The sequence below is a fragment of the Macaca fascicularis genome, chromosome Y (assembly GCF_037993035.2).
Source record: "Macaca fascicularis isolate 582-1 chromosome Y, T2T-MFA8v1.1".
NCBI classification, from domain to species: domain Eukaryota; kingdom Metazoa; phylum Chordata; class Mammalia; order Primates; family Cercopithecidae; genus Macaca; species Macaca fascicularis.
The window spans coordinates 16636952-16649598 of NC_132903.1; positions in this window are offsets into that span (position 1 = coordinate 16636952).

Below are 12647 nucleotides of genomic sequence, written 5' to 3' on the forward strand. Positions count from 1 at the left end.
GGATAGTTCCTGCCTCCCAGCCGAAATTATCAGTTCCCATCCGAAATTATCAGTTCTCAGAATCCACAAAAACAGTGCTAGGAAACGGCTCCAAGACACAGTGATGTAACTCTGGGAGCTGAAGACCCGTATCTGAAAGCAATTCCGAGGAAGCTTCTTTCATTTCTTATCTGAGGATATTTCCTTTGTCACCGTAAGCTGCTAGCGCTGAGAAGTATCTCATCGCAAGCTTCAAGAAAACGGTGTTGGCAAACTGATCACTGAAGAGAAGAGTGTAACTCCGTGAGGTGCATTCACACACCGCAATGCAGTTTCTCAGAAAGCTTCTTTCCGCTTCTTATCTGAGGATATTTTCTTTTCCCCGTAGCCCACAATGAGCTCCCAAAGATCACTTTGCAGAATCCACGGCAACGGTGTTAGCAAACTGCTACAAGAAGGTAAAGATGAATCTCTGTGTGGTGGATTCAACATCACAGAGCAATTTCTGAGACTGCTTCTTTCTAGTTAATATCGGAGGATGTTTCCGTGTTCACTATGGGCCTCAATGCGCCCCCAAATATCACTCGGCAGATTCCACGAAAACGGTGTTAGCAAACTGCTTCCTGAAGACTCAGTTGTAACTCTGTGTGATGAATTCACGTATCACAGAGAAGTTTCTGACACAGCTTCGCTCACGTTTTGCATCGAGGGTTTTTCAGCGTAGGCCTGAATTCGAACCGAAGTAGCCCTTCTCGGGTTCCTCAAAGACAGTGTTAAATGACTCTTCCACGAAAGGGGTGTGTAACTCTGTGAGATGAATTCTCACATCACGATCCAGTTTCTAAGACAGCTTCTTTTCTCATTTTATCTGAGGCTATGCCCTCTGTAAGCTTCATTGCACTAAGAAATATGCCATGGCAGATTTCAGGAAAACTGTGTTAGCAAGTTGATCACTGAAGAGAAAACTGTAACTCCGTGAGTTGCATTCACACATCCCAACGCCGTTTCTCAAAACACTTCTTTCTTGTTTGTGTCTGAGGATATTTCCATTTTCACCGTAGACCTCAATGAGCTCCCAAACAACCCTTTGCGGAATCCATGAAAACAGTGTTAGCATACTGCTACAAGAGGGTAAAGGTGAAGCTCCGTGTGGTTAATGCAACATCACAAAGCAATGTCTGAGTCAGCTTCTTTCTAGTTATCGTGTGAGGATGTTTTCTTTTGCACCATGGGCCCTGAATGCGCCCCCAAATATCACTTTGCAGATTCCCGGAAAGCAGTGGTGGCAAACTGCTTCCTGAAGATTCAGCTGTAACTCTATGTGTTGAATTCACGTAGCACAGAGAAGTGTCTCACAAAGCTTCTCTCACGTTTTTAATGGGGGATATGTCCTTCATCAGCGTAGGCCTCAATCCCTTCCAAAGTAGCCCTTCTCGGGTTTCTGAGAGACAGTGTTAAACGACTGCCCCACGAAACGCCGATGTAACGCTGGGAGATGATTTCACACATCGCAAATCAGTTTCTAAGAAAGCTTCTTTTAATGTTTTCTGAGGAGATTTCCTTTGTCACCGTAAGCTTCATTGTGCTAAGAAACATCCCAAGGCAGATTTCAAGGAAACTGTGTGAGCAAACTGGTCACTGAAGAGACAAGTGTCACTCTGTGAGTTGCCTTCACACATCGCAATGCAGTTTCTCAGAACGCTTCCTTCCAGTTTTTATCTGAGGCTACTTCCTTTTCCCCGTAGCCCTCAATGAGCTCCCAAATATCACTTTGCAGAATCCAGGGAAAGAGTGCTGGCAAAGGGCTACAAGAAGGGAAGGTGAATCTCTGTGTGGTGAACTGACACATCACAAAGCAATTTCGGAGACAGCTTCTTTCTCGTTACGATCTGAGGATGTTTCCGTTTTCACCGTTGGCCCTCAATGCGCTCCCAGATAGTACTATGCAGATTCCACGAAAACGGTGTTAGCAAACTGATTCGCGAAGACTAAGTGGGAACTCTGTGAGATGAATTCACGGTTCACTGAGAAGTTTCTCACAAAGCTTCTTTCCAGTTTTCATTTACGATATTTCCTGGGTCACCGTAAGCTTCATTGCGCTGAGAAATAGCCCAGTGCAGACTGCAATCAAACAGTGTTAGCAAACGGGTCAGTGAAAAGTTGCGTGGAAGTCTAGGAGTCGCATTCACATGTCACAATGCAGTTTCTCCGATGGCTTCTTTCCAGTTTTTATCTGAGGACCTTTCTTTTCTCACCATATCCCTCCGTGTGCTCCCAAGAGTGGTGAAAGCCTTTGAAATGAACTCACACGTCACAAAGCTGTTTCTCAGAAAGCTGCACCCTGCTTTTTCTCGGAGGATAATCCCTTTCTCCCCACACTCTCCAAACCCATCCGAAATATCAGTTCTCACAATCCACATAAATAGTGCTGGGAAACGGCTCCAAGAAACAGTGATGTAACTCGGTCAGATGAAGTCACGTATCTGAAAGCAATTTCTGAGGAAGCTTCTGTCATTTTTATCTAGGGATACTTCCTTTGTCACGGTAAGCTGCGTAGCTCCAAGAAGTCTCCCATTGCGGATTTCAAGGAAACGGTCTTGTCAAACTCATCACGGAAAAGTGTAACTCTGGGAGGTGCACTCACACAGCGCAATGCAGTTTCTCACAAAGCTTCTTTCCAGTGTGCATCTGAGGCTATTTCCTTTTCACCGGAGCCCTCAGTGAGCAACCAAATATCACTTTGCAAATTCCACGAGAACAGTCTTCGCGAAGGGCTTCATTAGGAGAAAGCTGCAATTCTGTGAGATGAATTCACAGATCACAAAGAAGTTTCTCAGAAAGCTTCTTTCTCCTTTGTAACGGAGGATATTTCCTTTGGCCCCGTAGTCCTCAAAGGGGTCCGAAATATCAGTTTCCAGATTCCACAGAAACGGGGGTAGCCAACGGCTCCATGAAACGCAGGTGTAATTCAGTGAGTTGAAGTCACATATCACAAAGCCGTTTCTCAGAAAGCTTCTATTTTTCGTTTTCGAGCTGAGGTTATTTGTGGTCTCGGAGCCCCACTGTGTGTCTTAGAGCAGATTCTGCGAAAACACTGTTAGCAAGCGTCTCAAGGGAAACAATGGTAGAACTCTGTGAGCCGAAGTCACCCACAGCAAAGGAGTTTCAGAGTAGGCCTCTCTGCAGATTTGCCTGAGGAGATTTCCTGATTCACCATGGGATTCAACGCTATCAAAGATATCACTCGCGAGATTCTACAAACACAGTGCTAGCAAACTCCTCATGAAAGAGTGGTGTAACCCTTTGAAATGAATTCACACATCACAAAGCAGTTTCATAGAAAGCTTCCTTCCGCTTTTTCTCGGAGGATAGCTCCTGCCTCCCAGCCGAAATTACCAGTTCCCATCCGAAATTATCAGTTCTCAGAATCCAAAAAATCAGTGATAGGAAACGGCTCCAAGACACAGTGATGTAACTCTGGGAGCTGAAGTCTCGTATCTGAAAGCAATTCCCGAGGAAGCTTCTTTCATTTCTTATCTGAGGATATTTCCTTTGTCACCGTAAGCTGCTAGCGCTGAGAAGTATCTCATCGCAAGCTTCAAGAAAACGGTGTTGGCAAACTGATCACTGAAGAGAAGAGTGTAACTCCGTGAGGAGCATTCACACACCGCAATGCAGTTTCTCAGAAAGCATCTTTCCGCTTCTTATCTGAGGATATTTTCTTTTCCCCGTAGCCCACAATGAGCTCCCAAAGATCACTTTGCAGAATCCACGGCAACAGTGTTAGCAAACTGCTACAAGAAGGTAAAGGTGAATCTCTGTGTGATGGATTCAACATCACAGAGCAATTTCTGAGACTGCTTCTTTCTAGTTAATATCGGAGGATGTTTCCGTGTTCACTATGGGCCTCAATGCGCCCCCAAATATCACTCTGCAGATTCCACGAAAACGGTGTTAGCAAACTGCTTCCTGAAGACTCAGTTGTAACTCTGTGTGATGAATTCACGTATCACAGAGAAGTTTCTCACACAGCTTCGCTCACGTTTTGCATCGAGGGTATTTCAGCGTAGGCCTGAATTCGAACCGAAGTAGCCCTTCTCAGGTTCCTCAAAGACAGTGTTAAATGACTCTTCCACGAAAGGGGTGTGTAACTCTGTGAGATGAATTCTCACATCACGATCCAGTTTCGAAGACAGCTTCTTTTCTCATTTTATCTGAGGCTATGCCCTCTGTAAACTTCTTTGCGCTAAGAAATATGCCATGGCAGATTTCAGGAAAACTGTGTTAGCAAGTTGATCACTGAAGAGAAAACTGTAACTCCGTGAGTTGCATTCACACATCCCAACGCCGTTTCTCAAAACACTTCTTTCTTGTTTGTGTCTGAGGATATTTTCCTTTTCACCATAGGCCTCAATGAGCTCCCAAACATCCCTTTGCGGAATCCATGAAAACAGTGTTAGCATACTGCTACAAGATGGTAAAGGTGAAGCTCCGTGTGGGGAATTCAACATCACAAAGCAATGTCTGAGTCAGCTTCTTTCTAGTTATCGTCTGAGGATGTTTCCTTTTGCACCATGGCCCCTGAATGCGCCCCCAAATATCACTTTGCAGATTCCCGGAAAACAGTGGTGGGAAACTGCTTCCTGAAGATTCAGCTGTAACTCTATGTGTTGAATTCACGTAGCACAGAGAAGTGTCTCACAAAGCTTCTCTCACGTTTTTAATGGGGGATATGTCCTTCATCAGCGTAGGCCTCAATTCCATCCAAAGTAGCCCTTCTCGGGTTCCTGAGAGACAGTGTTAAACGACTGCCCCATGAAACGCCGATGTAACGCTGGGAGATGATTTCACACATCGCACACCAGTTTCTAAGAAAGCTTCTTTTAATGTTTTCTGAGGAGATTTCCTTTGTCACCGTAAGCTTCATTGCGCTAAGAAGCATCCCAAGGCAGATTTCAAGGAAACTGTGTGAGCAAACTGGTCACTGAAGAGACAAGTGTCACTCTGTGAGTTGCATTCACACATCGCAATGCAGTTTCTCAGAATGCTTCCTTCCAGTTTTTATCTGAGGCTATTTCCTTTTCCCCGAAGCCCTCAACGAGCTCCCAAATATCAGTTTGCAGAATCCAGGGAAACAGTGCTGGCAAAGGGCTACAAGAAGGGAAGGTGAATCTCTGTGTGGTGAACTGACACATCACAAAGCAATTTCGGAGACAGCTTCTTTCTCGTTACGATCTGAGGATGTTTCCGTTTTCACCGTGGGCCCTCAATGCGCTCCCAGATAGTACTACGCAGATTCCATGAAAACGGTGTTAGCAAACTGCTTCGCGAAGACTAAGTGGGAACTCTGTGAGATGAATTCACGTTTCACTGAGAAGTTTCTCACAAAGCTTCTTTCCAGTTTTCATTTACGATATTTCCTGGGTCACCGTAAGCTTCATTGCGCTGAGAACTAGCCCAGTGCAGACTGCAATCAAACAGTGTTAGCAAACGGGGCAGTGAAAAGTTGCGTGGAAGTCTAGGAGTCGCATTCACATGTCACAATGCAGTTTCTCCGAAGGCTTCTTTCCAGTTTTTATCTGAGGACCTTTCTTTTCTCACCATATCCCTCCGTGTGCTCCCAAGAGTGGTGAAAGCCTTTGAAATGAACTCACACGTCACAAAGCTGTTTCTCAGAAAGCTGCACCCTGCTTTTTCTCGGAGGATAATCTCTTTCTCCCCACACTCTCCAAACCCATCCGAAATATCAGTTCTCAGAATCCACATAAACAGTGCTGGGAAACGGCTCCAAGAAACAGTGATGTAACTCGGTCAGATGAAGTCACGTATCTGAAAGCAATTTCTGAGGAAGTTTCTGTCATTTTTATCTAGGGATACTTCCTTTGTCACGGTAAGCTGCGTAGCTCCATGAAGTCTCCCATTGCGGATTTCAAGGAAACGGTCTTGTCAAACTCATCACTGAAAAGTGTAACTCTGGGAGGTGCACTCACACAGCGCAATGCAGTTTCTCACAAAGCTTCTTTCCAGTGTGCATCTGAGGCTATTTCCTTTTCACCGGAGCCCTCAGTGAGCTCCCAAATATCACTTTGCAAATTCCACTAGAACAGTCTTCGTGAAGGGCTTCATTAGGAGAAAGCTGCAATTCTGTGAGATGAATTCACAGATCACAAAGAAGTTTCTCAGAAAGGTTCTTTCTCCTTTGTAACGGAGGATATTTCCTTTGGCCCCGTAGTCCTCAAAGGGGTCTGAAATATCAGTTTCCAGATTCCACAGAAACGGGGGCAGCCAACGGCTCCATGACACGCAGGTGTAATTCAGTGAGTTGAAGTCACACATCACAAAGCAGTTTCTCAGAAAGCTTCTATTTTTCGTTTTCGAGCTGAGGTTATTTGTGGTCTCGGAGCCCCACTGTGTGTCTTAGAGCAGATTCTGCGAAAACACTGTTAGCAAGCGTCTCAAGGGAAACAATGGTAGAACTCTGTGAGCCGAAGTCACCCACAGCAAAGGAGTTTCAGAGGAGGCCTCTCTGCAGATTGGTCTGAGGAGATTTCATGATTCACCATGGGATTCAACGCTATCCAAGATATCACTCGTGAGATTCTACAAACACAGTGCTAGCAAACTCCTCATGAAAGAGTGGTGTAACCCTTTGAAATGAATTCACACATCACAAAGCAGTTTCTCAGAAAGCTTCCTTCCGCTTTTTCTCGGAGGATAGTTCCTGCCTCCCAGCCGAAATTATCAGTTCCCATCCGAAATTATCAGTTCTCAGAATCCACAAAAACAGTGCTAGGAAACGGCTCCAAGACACAGTGATGTAACTCTGGGAGCTGAAGTCTCGTATCTGAAAGCAATTCCCGAGGAAGCTTCTTTCATTTCTTATCTGAGGATATTTTCTTTGTCACCGTAAGCTGCTAGCGCTGAGAAGTATCTCATCGCAAGCTTCAAGAAAACGGTGTTGGCAAACTGATCACTGAAGAGAAGAGTGTAACTCCCTGAGGTGCATTCACACACCGCAATGCAGTTTCTCAGAAACCTTCCTTCCGCTTCTTATCTGAGGATATTTTCTTTTCCCCGTAGCCCACAATGAGCTCCCAAAGATCACTTTGCAGAATCCACGGCAACGGTGTTAGCAAACTGCTACAAGAAGGTAAAGGTGAATCTCTGTGTGGTGGATTCAACATCACAGAGCAATTTCTGAGACTGCTTCTTTCTAGTTAATATCGGAGGATGTTTCCCTGTTCACTATGGGCCTCAATGCACCCCCAAATATCACTTTGCAGATTCCACGAAAACGGTGTTAGCAAACTGCTTCCTGAAGACTCAGTTGTAACTCTGTGTGATGAATTCACGTATCACAGAGAAGTTTCTCACACAGCTTCGCTCACGTTTTGCATCGAGGGTATTTCAGCGTAGGCCTGAATTCGAACCGAACTAGCCCTTCTCAGGTTCCTCAAAGACAGTGTTAAATGACTCTTCCACGAAAGGGGTGTGTAACTCTGTGAGATGAATTCTCACATCACGATCCAGTTTCGAAGACAGCTTCTTTTCTCATTTTATCTGAGGCTATGCCCTCTGTAAGCTTCATTGCGCTAAGAAATATGCCATGGCAGATTTCAGGAAAACTGTGTGAGCAAGTTGATCACTGAAGAGAAAACTGTAACTCCGTGAGTTGCATTCACACATCCCAACGCCGTTTCTCAAAACACTTCTTTCTTGTTTGTGTCTGAGGATATTTCCCTTTTCACCATAGGCCTCAATGAGCTCCCAAACATCCCTTTGCGGAATCCATGAAAACAGTGTTAGCATACTGCTACAAGAGGGTAAAGGTGAAGCTCCGTGTGGGGAATTCAACATCACAAAGCAATGTCTGAGTCAGCTTCTTTCTAGTTATCGTCTGAGGATGTTTCCTTTTGCACCATGGGCCCTGAATGCGCCCCCAAATATCACTTTGCAGATTCCCGGAAAACAGTGGTGGCAAACTGCTTCCTGAAGATTCAGCTGTAACTCTATGTGTTGAATTCACGTAGCACAGAGAAGTGTCTCACAAAGCTTCTCTCACGTTTTTAATGGGGGATATGTCCTTCATCAGCGTAGGCCTCAATTCCATCCAAAGTAGCCCTTCTCGGGTTCCTGAGAGACAGTGTTAAACGACTGCCACACGAAACGCCGATGTAACGCTGGGAGATGATTTCACACATCGCAAACCAGTTTCTAAGAAAGCTTCTTTTAATGTTTTCTGAGGAGATTTCATTTGTCACCATAAGCTTCATTGTGCTAAAAAGCATCCCAAGGCAGATTTCAAGGAAACTGTGTGAGCAAACTGGTCACTGAAGAGACAAGTGTCACTCTGTGAGTTGCATTCACACATCGCAATGCAGTTTCTCAGAACGCTTCCTTCCAGTTTGTATCTGAGGCTATTTCCTTTTCCCCGTAGCCCTCAACGAGCTCCCAAATATCACTTTGCAGAATCCAGGGAAACAGTGCTGGCAAAGGGCTACAAGAAGGGAAGGTGAATCTCTGTGTGGTGAACTGACACATCACAAAGCAATTTCGGAAACAGCTTCTTTCTCGTTACGATCTGAGGATGTTTCCGTTTTCACCGTGGGCCCTCAATGCGCTCCCAGATAGTACTACGCAGATTCCACGAAAACGGTGTTAGCAAACTGCTTCGCGAAGACTAAGTGGGAACTCTGTGAGATGAATTCACGTTTCACTGAGAAGTTTCTCACAAAGCTTCTTTCCAGTTTTCATTTACGATATTTCCTGGGTCACCGTAAGCTTCATTGCGCTGAGAAATAGCCCAGTGCAGACTGCAATCAAACAGTGTTAGCAAACGGGTCAGTGAAAAGTTGCGTGGAAGTCTAGGAGTCGCATTCACATGTCACAATGCAGTTTCTCCGAAGGCTTCTTTCCAGTTTTTATCTGAGGACCTTTCTTTTCTCACCATATCCCTCCGTGTGCTCCCAAGAGTGGTGAAAGCCTTTGAAATGAACTCACACGTCACAAAGCTGTTTCTCAGAAAGCTGCACCCTGCTTTTTCTCGGAGGATAATCCCTTTCTCCCCACACTCTCCAAACCCATCTGAAATATCAGTTCTCGGAATCCACATAAACAGTGCTGGGAAACGGCTCCAAGAAACAGTGATGTAACTCGGTCAGATGAAGTCACGTATCTGAAAGCAATTTCTGAGGAAGCTTCTGTCATTTTTATCTAGGGATACTTCCTTTGTCACGGTAAGCTGCGTAGCTCCAAGAAGTCTCCCATTGCGGATTTCAAGGAAACGGTCTTGTCAAACTCATCACGGAAAAGTGTAACTCTGGGAGGTGCACTCACACAGCGCAATGCAGTTTCTCACAAAGCTTCTTTCCAGTGTGCATCTGAGGCTATTTCCTTTTCACCGGAGCCCTCAGTGAGCTCCCAAATATCACTTTGCAAATTCCACGAGAACAGTCTTCGCGAAGGGCTTCATTAGGAGAAAGCTGCAATTCTGTGAGATGAATTCACAGATCACAAAGAAGTTTCTCAGAAAGCTTCTTTCTCCTTTGTAACGGAGGATATTTCCTTTGGCCCCGTAGTCCTCAAAGGGGTCTGAAATATCAGTTTCCAGATTCCACAGAAACGGGGGTAGCCAACGGCTCCATGAAACGCAGGTGTAATTCAGTGAGTTGAAGTCACACATCACAAAGCCGTTTCTCAGAAAGCTTCTATTTTTCGTTTTCGAGCTGAGGTTATTTGTGGTCTCGGAGCCCCACTGTGTGTCTTAGAGCAGATTCTGCGAAAACACTGTTAGCAAGCGTCTCAAGGGAAACAATGGTAGAACTCTGTGAGCCGAAGTCACCCACAGCAAAGGAGTTTCAGAGGAGGCCTATCTGCAGATTGGTCTGAGGAGATTTCATGATTCACCATGGGATTCAACGCTATCCAAGATATCACTCGTGAGATTCTACAAACACAGTGCTAGCAAACTCCTCATGAAAGAGTGGTGTAACCCTTTGAAATGAATTCACACATCACAAAGCAGTTTCTCAGAAAGCTTCCTTCCGCTTTTTCTCGGAGGATAGTTCCTGCCTCCCAGCCGAAATTATCCGTTCCCATCCGAAATTATCAGTTCTCAGAATCCACAAAAACAGTGCTAGGAAACGGCTCCAAGACACAGTGATGTAACTCTGGGAGCTGAAGTCTCGTATCTGAAAGCAATTCCCGAGGAAGCTTCTTTCATTTCTTATCTGAGGATATTTCCTTTGTCACCGTAAGCTGCTAGCGCTGAGAAGTATCTCATCGCAAGCTTCAAGAAAACGGTGTTGGCAAACTGATCACTGAAGAGAAGAGTGTAACTCCGTGAGGTGCATTCACACACCGCCATGCAGTTTCTCAGAAAGCTTCCTTCCGCTTCTTATCTGAGGATATTTTCTTTTCCCCGTAGCCCACAATGAGCTCCCAAAGATCACTTTGCAGAATCCACGGCAACGGTGTTAGCAAACTGCTACAAGAAGGTAAAGGTGAATCTCTGTGTGGTGGATTCAACATCACAGAGCAATTTCTGAGACTGCTTCTTTCTAGTTAATATCGGGGGATGTTTCCCTGTTCACTATGGGCCTCAGTGCTCCCCCAAATATCACTCTGCAGATTCCACGAAAACGGTGTTAGCAAACTGCTTCCTGAAGACTCAGTTGTAACTCTGTGTGATGAATTCACGTATCACAGAGAAGTTTCTCACACAGCTTCGCTCACGTTTTGCATCGAGGGTATTTCAGCGTAGGCCTGAATTCGAACCGATGTAGCCCTTCTCAGGTTCCTCAAAGACAGTGTTAAATGACTCTTCCACGAAAGGGGTGTGTAACTCTGTGAGATGAATTCCCACATCACGATCCAGTTTCTAAGACAGCTTCTTTTCTCATTTTATCTGAGGCTATGCCCTCTGTAAGCTTCATTGCGCTAAGAAATATGCCATGGCAGATTTCAGGAAAACTGTGTTAGCAAGTTGATCACTGAAGAGAAAACTGTAACTCCGTGAGTTGCATTCACACATCCCAACGCCGTTTCTCAAAACACTTCTTTCTTGTTTGTGTCTGAGGATATTTCCCTTTTCACCATAGGCCTCAATGAGCTCCCAAACATCCCTTTGCGGAATCCATGAAAACAGTGTTAGCATACTGCTACAAGAGGGTAAAGGTGAAGCTCCGTGTGGGGAATCCAACATCACAAAGCAATGTCTGAGTCAGCTTCTTTGTAGTTATCGTCTGAGGATGTTTCATTTTGCACCATGGGCCCTGAATGCGCCCCCAAATATCACTTTGCAGATTCCAGGAAAACAGTGGTGGCAAACTGCTTCCTGAAGATTCAGCTGTAACTCTATGTGTTGAATTCACGTAGCACAGAGAAGTGTCTCAGAAAGCTTCTCTCACGTTTGTAATGGGGGATATGTCCTTCATCAGCATAGGCCTCAATTCCATCCAAAGGAGCCCTTCTCGGGTTCCTGAGAGACAGTGTTAAACGACTGCCCCACGAAACGCCGATGTAACGCTGGGAGATGATTTCACACATCGCAAACCAGTTTCTAAGAAAGCTTCTTTTAATGTTTTCTGAGGAGATTTCCTTTGTCACCGTAAGCTTCATTGCGCTAAGAAGCATCCCAAGGCAGATTTCAAGGAAACTGTGTGAGCAAACTGGTCACTGAAGAGACAAGTGTCACTCTGTGAGTGGCATTCACACATCGCAATGCAGTTTCTCAGAACGCTTCCTTCCAGTTTTTATCTGAGGCTATTTCCTTTTCCCCGTAGCCCTCAATGAGCTCCCAAATATCACTTTGCAGAATCCAGGGAAACAGTGCTGGCAAAGGGCTACAAGAAGGGAAGGTGAATCTCTGTGTGGTGAACTGACACATCACTAAGCAATTTCGGAGACAGCTTCTTTCTCGTTACGATCTGAGGATGTTTCCGTTTTCACCGTGGGCCCTCAATGCGCTCCCAGATAGTACTATGCAGATTCCAGGAAAACGGTGTTAGCAAACTGCTTCGCGAAGACTAAGTGGGAACTCTGTGAGATGAATTCACGTTTCACTGAGAAGTTTCTCACGAAGCTTCTTTCCAGTTTTCATTTACGATATTTCCTGGGTCACCGTAAGCTTCATTGCGCTGAGAACTAGCCCAGTGCAGACTGCTATCAAACAGTGTTAGCAAACGGGTCAGTGAAAAGTTGCGTGGAAGTCTAGGAGTCGCATTCCCATGTCACAATGCAGTTTCTCCGAAGTCTTCTTTCCAGTTTTTATCTGAGGACCTTTCTTTTCTCACCATATCCCTCCGTGTGCTCCCAAGAGTGGTGAAAGCCTTTGAAATGAACTCACACGTCACAAAGCTGTTTCTCAGAAAGCTGCACCCTGCTTTTTCTCGGAGGATAATCCCTTTCTCCCCACACTCTCCAAACCCATCCGAAATATCAGTTCTCAGAATCCACATAAACAGTGCTGGGAAACGGCTCCAAGAAACAGTGATGTAACTCGGTCAGATGAAGTCACGTATCTGAAAGCAATTTCTGAGGAAGCTTCTGTCATTTTTATCTAGGGATACTTCCTTTGTCACGCTAAGCTGCGTAGCTCCAAGAAGTCTCCCATTGCGGATTTCAAGGAAACGGTCTTGTCAACTCATCACGGAAAAGTGTAACTCTGG